Source organism: Schistocerca serialis, chromosome 2 (genome assembly GCF_023864345.2).
Source record: "Schistocerca serialis cubense isolate TAMUIC-IGC-003099 chromosome 2, iqSchSeri2.2, whole genome shotgun sequence".
Classification (NCBI taxonomy): domain Eukaryota; kingdom Metazoa; phylum Arthropoda; class Insecta; order Orthoptera; family Acrididae; genus Schistocerca; species Schistocerca serialis.
The window spans coordinates 1,089,150,316-1,089,162,795 of NC_064639.1; the positions used below are offsets into that span (position 1 = coordinate 1,089,150,316).

A 12,480-nucleotide genomic window follows, 5' to 3' on the forward strand; every position below is an offset into this window, starting at 1 on the left:
TTTTATAGCCATTTTTACGTGTTTTAAAGACATAAACCAACTTAAAGGGAATTCTAGACATTTCTTCAAACGAGTCATGCAAGAATTCCGAACGCTTGGTAGTTTAACTTTCAGCTACTACCCATGTTTTTCAGCAGAACCTGTATCTACGAAGAAAAACTGAAATGGCAGACAATCTGAAACCTATCCAGGGACGTAGACTGATTATCTGAAGGACTGTGAGAGATCAACTCGCCCCACGGCACTACTTATAGTTTCACAAACTGAGATAATTTTCAGGGAGAAGGGTAATATTTCTGAAAATTTGGAAAGAGATGCGCTTTTACTTCAATAAATGTAAAAGTAAGAGAACCATCCTAACAGAAATTTCTGAGATTGTTTGAAAGCAGCCGGAATCTTGGGAAGCAAAAAGAATAATGAAAAAGGTCGGAATAAAACAGTGGTATTCACCGACGAAACGTAGTTGCATGTCATGAAAACCTAGTAGCATCGGTACTCCGACAGAGGAATGCATAATCGGTATTTTTGCTGCTAAAATTGTAGGGTAGGCAACTTTGTGATGTGGTTCTGTGAATCAAAACTAGAAAAAATGTGTAGTAAATGTTGGTTATAAAATGCATAGCTTAAGGGCTATGAGCGCGTGTTGATCTTCGATAGTGGGAAGTATTTCTTCTAATCCTAGATCTTTGGTCTCCATATTTCTGGAGGAGGTACTACGGACCAAACCAAGGAAAAAAAAGTCTAGTTAATATGGGCTCTAAAATGCAGATCTTAAGTGGGGAAGTTCATAGAACTGACTGAATATGTCAACTATCAATTAATTTTTGATTTGTTAGTAGAACTCACGGACGAAAAGTTCCTAAAGTTTCAATGACGAAATCGCATCCGAAGTGCCTGAAAAGCAAATAAATGTACGACACAATCTTTATGCCACGCCCACTTTTTGAAGCAATACTTTAATATTAGCTCAGTGAGCAACGATTCCGTGGATTATTTTCAAACAGCCTTGCACGGGATAGCCCACTTACAGGTTTCTGATTCAGGTGTTAGAGAGAATGGGCTTCAAGACAGGGAAAAAAAAAAAAAAAGCATATGAGCGTATGGCATCGCTGGCCAGGAGGCCCCTAGTCAGGGAAGTTCGGCCGCCAAGTGCAAATCTAATTTCATTCGACGCCACATTAGGCGACTTGCGCGCCGGGACGAGGATGAAATGATGATAAGGACAACACAACACTCAGTCCACGAGCGGAGAAAAGCTCCAACCCGGCCGGGAATCGAACCCGGGCCCGCTTGCATCGGGGGCGAGCACGTCACCACAAAGTTAAGCAGGCGGACTCAAGACAGGAAATTTCACTCAAGATATCTTGAGAAAAATAGATATTGGGCGCCTCTGTGCAGTTCGAAAGTCAGTCGAAGACCTGGTAAAGCAAAGAGGGCGGAAAACAAGAAACCAGGAGAGAAGCCTTGAAGGGAAAGAGGACCCTGAGTACTAATGTGGGGGCCTTCTGAGGAGGTGGCATAAGAAGAAATACAAAACTGTTAAGGCTTTCGTGGCCACTTGTTGACAAACTGCCTATTGGCTTCTGTCTCGGGTTCTTCGGCCGACGTTCATCTAATGATTTTTCTGACGTTTCGCCAGCACGAGTGGCTGGCATTGTCAAAGCTTCACCCTCCATTGCCGGTGGTGAAACGTCAGAAAAATCGTTAGACGAACGTCGGCCGAAGAACCCGAGACAGAAGCCAATAGGCAGTTTGTCGATAAGAAGAAATGTTAGGCTGAACTTTAAATTCCATTTCCTGCAAATTATGTTTTTTAAAGTTTATGTACCATCCTTTTAGAATCTATGAAGACGAGAATTATGAGATTTTGTACATTTATTTCTATAAAGCAATTAATGGTGCCCCATAAATATTGAGATTGTGAGTGTAAGCTGAGGTATGGGCAAAGTGAGTGGAATTTTGGATGAATTTTATATTCACTCACAGAATTATACTTAAAAATTATTACAATTCTTCTATTCGATTTATTCAAAAAGCCTCATGAGTGGAGGGGGAGAAGGAGGAGGAGATTAGTCTTTAACGTCCCGTCGACAACGAGGTCATTGGAGACGGAGCACAAGCTCGAGCCGGCCGCGGTGGCCGTGCGCTTCTAGGCGCTTCAGTCCTGGAAACGCGCTGCTGCTATGGTCGCAGGTTCGAATCCTGCCTCTGGCATGGATGTGTGTGATGTCCTTAGGTTAGTTAGGTTTAAGTAGTTCTAAGTTCTAGGGGACTGATGACCTCAGATGTTAAGTCCCACAGTGCTCAGAGCCATTTGAACCACAAGCTCGGATTAGGGAAGGATAGGGAAGGAAATCGGCCGTGCCCTTTCGAAGGAACCATCCCGGCATTTACGTGAAGCGATTTAGGGAAATCACGGAAAACCTAAATCAGGATGGCCGGAGGCGTGTTTGAACCGTCGTCCTCCAGAATGCGAGTCCAGTGTGCTAACCACTGCGCCACCTCGCTCGGTGCCTCATGAGTGAAACTCGCTATATGCAAAGAGATTAAACAAAGAAAGTTTTAATAGAAATCTCTTGAATAGTTTCTGAGAAAAAGATACATATATTATTTTCTGAAAACGGAAGTTTTAAATTCCACAAAAAAAAAGTTATACGCACACAATCCAAGAAACTTAACAGTAAATGTGCTAACTCCATGTAAGCCGTGGTACAAAATTTCATTGCCGGATGTTCAAAATTGTGGATTTGGTGCATCTTTTAAATATCGTGTGTTTTTCATGAACACCCCCTCTCAAGGGCTAAGGGCGCTTGGTCAGGACATGAGATGCGTTTCACAATAGCGAAGATCAACACGTGCTCGTAGCTCTTAAGGCATGCATTTTAGGGCCCGTGTTTACTAGATATTTTTTTCACGTTTTGGGCCATAGTACCACCTCTGAAAGTTGTCTATCCTACAACCTTACCAATAACAGCACCTGCACGTTTCAGGAGTACCAGAGCGATTTTCGCTTATAACTTTCGACTCAGTCGTTTCCTGACCATTGTCCCTTAGCTCAAACTGAAACATCTACCCTTTTCAATCACTCCAGAAAATTTGTAACATCAGCACAGAATCACTCTGAAGATGCGACTGGTTTCCCAGATACATCAGAGGAAGGAGTATGTATTCACAAACTGATCACGTATTCTATGTATGTTGTATGAATAATCAAAAGGTTAAACCTGAGAAATTACTAATTCATTTAAAATATGTTGCTAATACGTCTATTTTTTAACTTTCTCGCCTGCCGTGGACTTACCTCATTTACCCCCAACCCCCGTCCTCGTTCATCTGCTGGTGGCAAGATAGAGTAGTCTACAACTACCGCATAACAACGGCATATTAGTGGATAATGAAAAAAAGTGGTTCAAATGGTTCAAATGGCTCTGAGCACTATGGGACTTAACTTCTGAGGTCATCAGTCCCCTAGAACTTAGATCTACTTAAACCTAACTAAGCTAAGGACATCGCACACATCCATGCCCGAGGCAGGATTCGAACCTTCGACCGTAGCGCTTGCGCGGTTCCAGACTGTGAAAAAAATGTGGATAGTAAATAATAATTGCAGTCTAATGCGTAAATTACTCGAGAAATTTCGCGTAAAAAATACGTTACGGCTCGTGGCTCCGAGACACGATCGTCAGCAATGACAGAGATTAAAATTACTAAAAATTCGCCAGGAAACAGCAAATTGTCGAATTCAGTGTGTGTCTGATTAGAAATTATTCTTCATGCAGAATAAGATGTACACAGATGACACCAGCTTCGTATTGACTCGTTTTCAGTGTGTGCCTGTCATAGACGCGGATAGCGGACAGTGATAGTAGAAAACAAGAGTGCTGTGTCGTTCAGAGAGCGGCTCACCTTAGCTGCAGCGCAAGTTCACCGAATCGCTTCTGCCGCAGCAGTGGACTGGAACGCCTCCGCAGCTGTGGGGCTGTAGTGAGCGCACACAAACTTTTCCGCCCGAAGGCAGGGATGACGTCGTCCGTAATCTCGTTGTCTGTGGCCTCTGGAGGTCGCCACCGGTGCACAGCCGGCGTCGATTAGCTGCCGGGGAACCCTGCAACCGTCAGCTGGTATGTTTTCCCTCCAAAAGCACGTACTTCACAGGACGCTAATGACATTTTTCCAGCTACTTCTCCTTTCCTTCTCCTCCTTCTAATGTAGGCACGCGGACCTGACTCCATTGGCACTGCTAGCACAATGCAAACACTTCTTGATTTTACTGTAAATCTGCTTCTGTCAGCCGGCCGAAGTGGCCGTGCGGTTAAAGGCGCTGCTGTCTGGAACCGCAAGACCGCTACGGTCGCAGGTTCGAATCCTGCCTCGGGCATGGATGTTTGTGATGTCCTTAGGTTAGTTAGGTTTAACTAGTTCTAAGTTCTAGGGGACTAATTACCTCAGCAGTTGAGTCCGATAGTGCTCAGAGCCATTTGAACCATTTTTTTGTATCTGTCAGCTTCTCTGTAGCCACCTTTGTCGTCCATAACAGTCTGAGATTCTTACCCACTTATTAAAGCGTAAGATAATTTTCTTTTCATAGCAATAGAGCCAGCTATGATGAAAGTAAGCTACTTGATACGCGAGATATATGAGAAAGATCATAGACACTAACGCTTGATGATGAACCCTAATTCCAACACCAAGGGTGCTGACAGATGTGAATATTAGCGATCCATCGGTTTAATAAGAGATGGCTGCTAAATAGTGCCATAAATTTGTTATAGAAGAATAGAAAATCTGGTACAAGCCAACCTCAGGGAAGACCAATTCGGATTCTGGCGAAACGTAAGAACGTGCGAGACAGTGCTGAATCAACGACTTACAGAATAGGATACTCTCAGTCGTCAGGCCACGAGTGGCCTACCGGGACCATCCGACCGCCGTATCATCCTTAGTGGAGGACGCGAATAGGAGGGGCGTGGGGTGAGTACACCGCTCTCCCGGTCGTATGATGGTGTTCTTGACCGAAGCCGCTACTATTAGGTCGAGTAGCTCCTCAATTAGCATCACGAGGCTGAGTACACCCCGAAAAATGGCAACTGCGCATGGCGGCCTGGATGGTTACCCACCCAAGTGCCGACCACGCCCGACAGAGCTTAACTTCGGTGATCTCACGGGAACCGGTGTATCGGAAAATTTCGGTTTATACGAGAGCCGTTCAGTAAATAATGTACCACAATTTTTTTCAACAGGACCTATTTATTCATAAAAGGTATAAGTTGGTGTAGTCTTTCGCCCCTACTGTTCAATCTGTACATTGAAGAAGCATTGGCGGAAATAAAATAAATGTTCAGGAGCGGACTTAAAATTCAAGCTGAAAGAATACCAATGATACGATTTGCTGTTGACACTGCTATCCTAAGTGAAAGTGAAGAAGAATTACATGATCTGCTAATGAACAGTCTAATGAATACAGAATATGGATTGAAAGTAAATCGAAGAAAGACGAAACTAATGAAAAGTGATAGAAATGAGAACAGCAAGAAACTTAACATCCGTATTGATCGTCACAAAATAGATGAAGTTAAGGCAGCAAGATAAGCAATGGCGGACGGAGCGAGGAGGACATCAAAAGCAGACCAGCACTGGAAAACAGGGCGTTCCTGGAAAAGAGAAGTTTACTAGTATCAAACACAGGCCTTAATTTGAAAAAGAAGTTTCTGAGAATGTACGTTCAGAGGACAGCACTGTGGTAGTGAAACATGCACTGTGGGAAAACCAGAACAGATGATAATCGAAGCATCTGAGACAGGGTGCTACAGACGAATGTTGAAAAGTAGGTGGACTAGTAAGGTAAGGTATGAGGAGGTTCTGCCCACAATCGGAGAGGAAAGGAATATGCGGAGAACAATAATAAGAAGAATGGACAGAATAACATCTGTTACGACATCAGGGAATGACTTTCATGAAACTAGAGGGAGCTGTAGAGGGAAAAAACTGTAGAGGAAGGCAGAGATTGGAATACATCCAGCAAATCACTGAGGGCGTCAGAAGACTCATGACTGAAAAAGGAAATATTGCTGGCAGTATTAATCAACATTTCTTTCACATGTACATTTATTCGCTATCACGTTCTGCGGTCTTACGTCAGCGTTGCGTTAGAGCATGTATTCGATGCTGATAAAAGCTCTTTCGCACTGCACATAGCGCCAGCCGGAGTGGCCGAGCGGTTCTAGGTGCTACAGTCTGGAACCGCATGACCGCTACGGTCGCAGGTTCGAATCCTGCCTCGGGTATGGATGTGTGTGATGTCCTTAGGTTAGTTAGGTTTAATTAATTCTCAGTTCTAGGGGACTGATGACCTCAGAAGTTAAGTCCCACAGTGCTCAGGGCCATTTGAACCATTTTGAACCACTGCACATAGCCAAGTTTCCACTGGGGGACTTATGTTCTCATTAACTTCAAAGTGTGTCCCATCTACAAAATCCTGAAGTGGCCGAAACAGAGGACAGTCCACAGGCGCCACGTCTGGGCATCCAACCCAGTTAGGCGGTGCGTTCTGAGACTTAACGCCTGGACTTCCTTCGTCCTTTTGGAACCAGATTTCTTTCAGGTCCTGTTCAGGTCGAACACACAGAAACGGTTCTCAAGTTTGGCTGGCTCTCAGCGCTATGGGACTTAACTTGTAAGGTCATCAGTCCCCTAGAACTTAGAACTACGTAAACCTAACTAACCTAAGGACATCACACACATCCATCCCCGAGGCAGGATTCGAACCTGCGACCGTAGCGGTCGCGCGGTTCCACACTGTAGCGCCTAGAACCGCTCGGCCACCCCGGCCGGCTTCTCAAGTTTGTTCAGAGTGTTTCCATACGCCTCTGAATTAATGGTTGTCCTTTTTGGCAACAAATCCACGAAAATGACACCAACATTACATTTACATAAATATTTACATCTACGTCTACAGCTGCGTGTCTACTCTGCAATACACAATTAAGTATCTACTAAAGAGCTCATCGAACCATCTTCAAACTACTTCACTACCGTTGCGCTCTCGAACAGTGCGCGGGGGAAACGAACACTTAAATCTTTCCGTGCCAGCTCTGATTTCTCGTATTTCATTACAATCAACATTTCTCCGTATGCATGCTGGTAACAGTTTAATATTTTCGCATTCGGAGGGGAAGTTGGGGACTCAAATTTCGTGAAAAGGTTCTGCCGCAATGAAAAAGCGCCTTTGTTGCAATTATAGCCATCCCAGCCTCCAGATCATATTGGTGACCCCCTCTTTATTCCTACTTGGTATAGATACCATGACGCACAGCAGTACTCTAGCACAGGACGGACAAAGGCAGTGTAGGCAGTCTCTTTAGCAGACCTGCTGCATTGTCTAAGTGTTCAGCCAATAAACTGCAGTCTTTGCTTTGTTTTCCCCACAACATTATCTACGTGATCGTTCCAATTTAATTATCCGTAATTGTAATCCCTAAGCATTTAGTTCAATTTACAGCCTTTAGAGTCGTGTGATTTATCGTGTAACCGAAATTTCGCGGATTCGTTTTAGTACTCTTGTGGATGACTTCACACTATCGTTACTGAGAGTCAATTTGCACTTTTCGCACCAAAAGATAACTTGTCTAAATGATTTTGCAGTTGATTTTGATCATCTGTTGACTTTACGAACAATCTCAGATGGTCCAAAAATGGTTCAAATGGCTCTAAGCACTATGGGACTTAACATCGGAGGTCATTAGTCCCCTAGACTTACAACTACTTAAACCTAACTAACCTAAGGACATCACACACATCCATGCCCGATGCAGGATTCGAACCTGCGAGCTTAGCAGCAGCGCGGTGCCTAGAACCGTTCGGCCACAGCGGCCAGCATCACAGATGGCTGCTCGTATTGCCTCCTAAATCATTTAAGTAGATCAGATGCAGCAGAGGATCCTAATACTTCCTTCGGGAAACCTAGATTTGACTCTATTTTACTAGATTGCACTCCGTCCGCTATAACGAACTGTGGCCTTTGTGAGAGGAAATCACGAAACCGATCATATAATTGAGATGATACTCTGTAGGCATGCAATCTGATTAGTAGTTGCCTGTGACGAATGGTGTCAAAAGCCTTCCGGAAGTCTAGAAATACTGAATCAATCTGAGATCTTCTGTCTATAGCTCTTACTACTGTATCTGAATAAAGAGCTAGTTGTTTTTTGCTGGAACGATATTTTCTGAGTCTGTGTGACTGTTTGTCAATAAATCATTTCCCTTGAGGTAATTCATAATACTCGGAGACTGTACAAGTTCAAAATCCTACTGCAAACTGAAGCCAGTGATTGGGGTCTGCCATTCAGCAGATTACCCCTATTTCCTTTCTTTTGCAATTGTGTGATTTATGCAGCTCTCCAGTTCTTAGGAACGGATCTTTCGTCATGAGAGCCGTTGTATATAATCGCTAAGTGTGGAGCTATTACATCACTATAGTCTGAAAGCAACCTAGTTGCTATACAATCTGAACCAGAGGACTTCGTCTTTTAAGAGATTTAAGCTGCTTCACAACACCTAGGTCATCTACTCCTAAGTTACTCGTGTTGGCAGCAGTTCTTGGTTCAAACTGTGCATTCACTTTGCCTTCTTCGGTGAACAAAGTTTGGAAAATTTCGCTTTAGTGGCATTGTCGGCAGTATCACTCGATTGCTGTGGTGGAGCAAAGGTACTGATTATGTCTTGCCGCTGGTGTACTTTTATATAAAGATAATTTCTTTGGATTTGCTACCAGATTTTGAGACAAAGTTTTGCCATGGAAACTGTTAAAAACTTTAATCCCAAAAGACTGTCATCATGGCTTCGTCAGTAGAGTAACTGCAGAGGGTGCCTGTCCAGTGACTGCTTTTTTACTTCCGACTTAGAGTAACGCACTAAGGTGACAGAAAGGCCTCTCATCTGATCTCATACTGTTCCAACGTTACAGATAAAGTGGCTTTTCTTTGAAATTTGTTGCGTGGTAGTGAACACTCATGAAACCCATCTCGAGCACACTTTCGAGTATTCATGAGTCTCAGTCAGTGCACACGCAATCCCAATGCTCACAGATAACTTTAGGAGTCGATCGGCGATCTATGCACCGGGCTGTACGAATAATAGTATCTGCGCGAATCACAATATTGGGAGCAGTGACTGACAGAACATTCGGAACGTGGCAGATCATTGAACTCAGATTCTATAATTCCTGGCGCTTTAATTCTGTGTACCATCGCCCAACAATACTATCAACTGCATAATTACTAAAATCTGCACACAAACGTTTGCGGATTTTAATCACTGTTTCTTTTTACACATTGCTTATAACGAGTGTCTTTTGTAGACGCCAGTTTGATGGCTCACTACAACAGATGACCTAAGTCGTGACATGTTATACACCTGTATCGCAACCGAATACTGGGAATCCCTGAATTTTAACCCCACTCTTGAACCATTCTTTTATTTCAGTCTTCGATGTATAGATCGAGCAGTAGGAGTGGAACACTAAATCCCTGTCTTACACCGTTTTTAACCCGAGCACTGCGTTCTTTGTCTTCCAGTGTCATTTTTTCCGCCTGGTTGTTTACATATTGTACTTTACGCGCCTTTCCCTATAGTTTACCACTATTTTTCTTTTTGTTGTTGTTCTTGTGGTCTTCAGTCCTGAGACTGGTTTGATGCAGCTCTCCATGCTACTCTATCCTGTGCAAGCTGCTTCAACTCCCAGTACCTTCTGCAACCTACATCCTTCTGAATCTGCTTAGTGTATTCATCTCTTGGTCTCCCTCTACGATTTTTACCCTCCACGCTGACCTCCAATACTACATTGGTGATCCCTTGATGCCTCAGAACATGTCCTACCAACCGATCCCTTCTTCTGGTAAAGTTGTGCCACAAACTTCTCTTCTCCCCAATCCTATTCAATACTTCCTCATTAGTTATGTGATCTACCCATCTAATCTTCAGCGTTCTTCTGGAGCACCACATTTCGAAAGCTTCTATTCTCTTCTTGTCCAAACTGTTTATCGTCCATGTTTCACTTCCATATATAGCTACACTCCATACAAATACTTTCAGAAACGACTTCCTGACACTTAAATCTATACTCGATGTTAACAAATTTCTCTTCTTCAGAAACGTTTTCCTTGCCATTGCCAGTCTACATTTAATATCCTCTCTACTTCGACCATCATCAGTTATTTTGCTCCCCAAATACCAAAATGGCTTTACTACTTTAAGTGCCTCATTTCCTAATCTAATTTCCTCAGCATCACCCGACTTGATTCGACTGCATTCCATTATCCTCGTTTTGTTTTTGTTGATGTTCATCTTATATCCTCCTTTGAAGACACTGTCCATTCCGTTCAACTGCTCTTCCAAGGCCTATGCTGTCTCTGACAGAATTATAATGTCATCGGCGAACCTCAAAGTTTTTATTTCTTCTTCATGGATTTTAATACCTACTCCGAATTTTTCTTTTGATCCTTTACTGCTTGCTCAATATACAGATTGAATAACATCGGGGAGAGGCTACAACCCTGTCTTACTCCCTTCCCAACCACTGCTTCCCTTTCATGTCCCTCGACTCTTATAACTGCCATCTGGTTTCTGTACAAATTATAAATAGCCTTTCGCTCCCTGTATTTTACCCCTGCCACCTTTAGAATTTGAAAGAGAGTATTCCAGTCAACATTGTCAAAATCTTTCTCTAAGTCTATAAATGCTAGAAACGTACCTTTGCCTTTCCTTAATCTTTCTTCTAAGGTAAGTCGTAAGGTCAGTATTGCCTCACGTGTTCCAGTATTTCTACGGAATCCAAACTGATCTTCCCCGAGGTCGGCTTCTACTAGTTTTTCCACTCGTCTGTAAAGAAGTCGTGTTAGTATTACTATTTTTCTTAGAATTTCGAAAATCTAGTACCATTTTGCTCGCCGAAGTTAAGCGCTGTCAGGTTGGACTAGCACTTGTATGGGTGACCATCCGGTCTGTCGACCGCTATTGGCAAGTGGGGTGCACTCAGCCCCTGTGAGGCGAACTGAGGAGCTACTTGATTCAGAAGTAGCGGTTTCGGTCTCGTAAACAACATACGTCAGGGAGAGCGGTGTGCTGACCACATGCCTCTCCATATCCGCATCCAGTGACGCCTGTCGGCTGAGGATGACAGGGCGGCCGGTCGGTACCGTTTGGCCTTACAAGTGAAACATCCCCTTAGAAAATTTTTATAAATGACAGTGCTGGAAAACCTCTACGTTATTCGATTTTCAAACAGCTGACGAAAACTGAACGTACTCAGACTTTCACTAAACTGACACACAATATTTTTAGCGCAACGCAGTCTGACTTTCAGTAATCCCTACAAAAGAATGGCCCTGACTAACAATAGTCTATACCTTTCATGAATCACTTACCTCACAAAAATCTTCTTTACTCAAACTACTGCAATACAGCGAGCGCCAATACTGCCAGACAAATAAAAGATTCTAACTACTGAAGTCACTAACTACTGATGGACACACGTCCAGATCATCCGCTCTCAAAACTGCCCAACACTACAATAGCGAATATTACAACAACGCTAACCAGCCACAGACTGCAAACAGCACAGTCAGTGATTTTCATACAGAGCGCTACGTGGCGTTGCCAACATAAAAACCTAAACAGCCTACTTACACAAGGTCTGTTCGGCCGGAGTTTAGTTTAGTACCATTTTACATTGACGAACCCTTTTTTCCATGTCGACAAATCTAACGTAAGTGTCTCAATATTCCTTCAGTCTTGCTTTCGTCATCAAGCCAACGTCAGAATTGTCTCTGTGGTGCCTTTGCCTTTCCTAAAGCCAAACTGATCGTCACGTAATAGATCTTCTGTTTTCATTTCCTTTCTTCTGTATATTAGTCATGCCAGCAACTTGAATGCAGGACCCGTTAAGCTGATTTTGCGATAATTCTTGCACTTCTCTGTTCTTGCTATCTTCGGAATTGTGTGGATAATTTCTGAAAGTATGATTGTATGTCGCCAGTCTCATACATTCTTCACACCAACATGAATAGTTGATTTCTTTTGCCACTTCCCTCAGTGACATTATAAATTCCAATGGGATGTTATATATCCCTTCTGCCTTATTTGATCTTAAGCCTTCCATAGCTCTAATTCTACTACTTCCCTGTCGACACCTGTTTCTTGTTCTATTACGTCATCAGTCAAATCTTCTCCCTCTCAGAGGACTTCGTAATATTCTTTCCTCCTACTCTCTCTCTCTCTCCTGAACTTAACAATGAAATCCTCTTTACACTCTTAATGTAATTGCGCATGCTTTTAATTTAACCGAAGCTTGTTTTGACTTTTCTATTTGCTGGGTCTGTCCTTCTGATGACCATTTTTTTTTTCGATATCTATATATTTTCCATGCAGCGGCTTCCCCTTACCATTCCAACACTTCCCATCTGTTTCATTCCTAAGTGATTTGTA

The 12,480-nt window shown here is 43.1% G+C and overlaps 2 protein-coding genes across 3 annotated transcripts in view; both read right to left on the reverse strand.

Moving 5' to 3' along the window:
• The window catches only part of LOC126458539 (serpin B4-like), an 82,342-nt gene extending 78,297 nt beyond the window's left edge, over nucleotides 1–4,045 (reverse strand). The window contains exon 1 of one of the 2 annotated variants that reach the window (XM_050095651.1): nucleotides 3,907–4,045. The gene's annotated coding sequence lies outside the window, so the exon portion shown is untranslated. The remainder of the gene's footprint in view (nucleotides 1–3,906) is intronic. The other variant, XM_050095650.1, reaches the window with a different exon arrangement.
• LOC126458537 (leukocyte elastase inhibitor-like) overlaps nucleotides 1–12,480 on the reverse strand; it is a 342,121-nt gene that overhangs the window by 78,297 nt on the left and 251,344 nt on the right. The gene's annotated exons all lie outside the window — the stretch shown is intronic.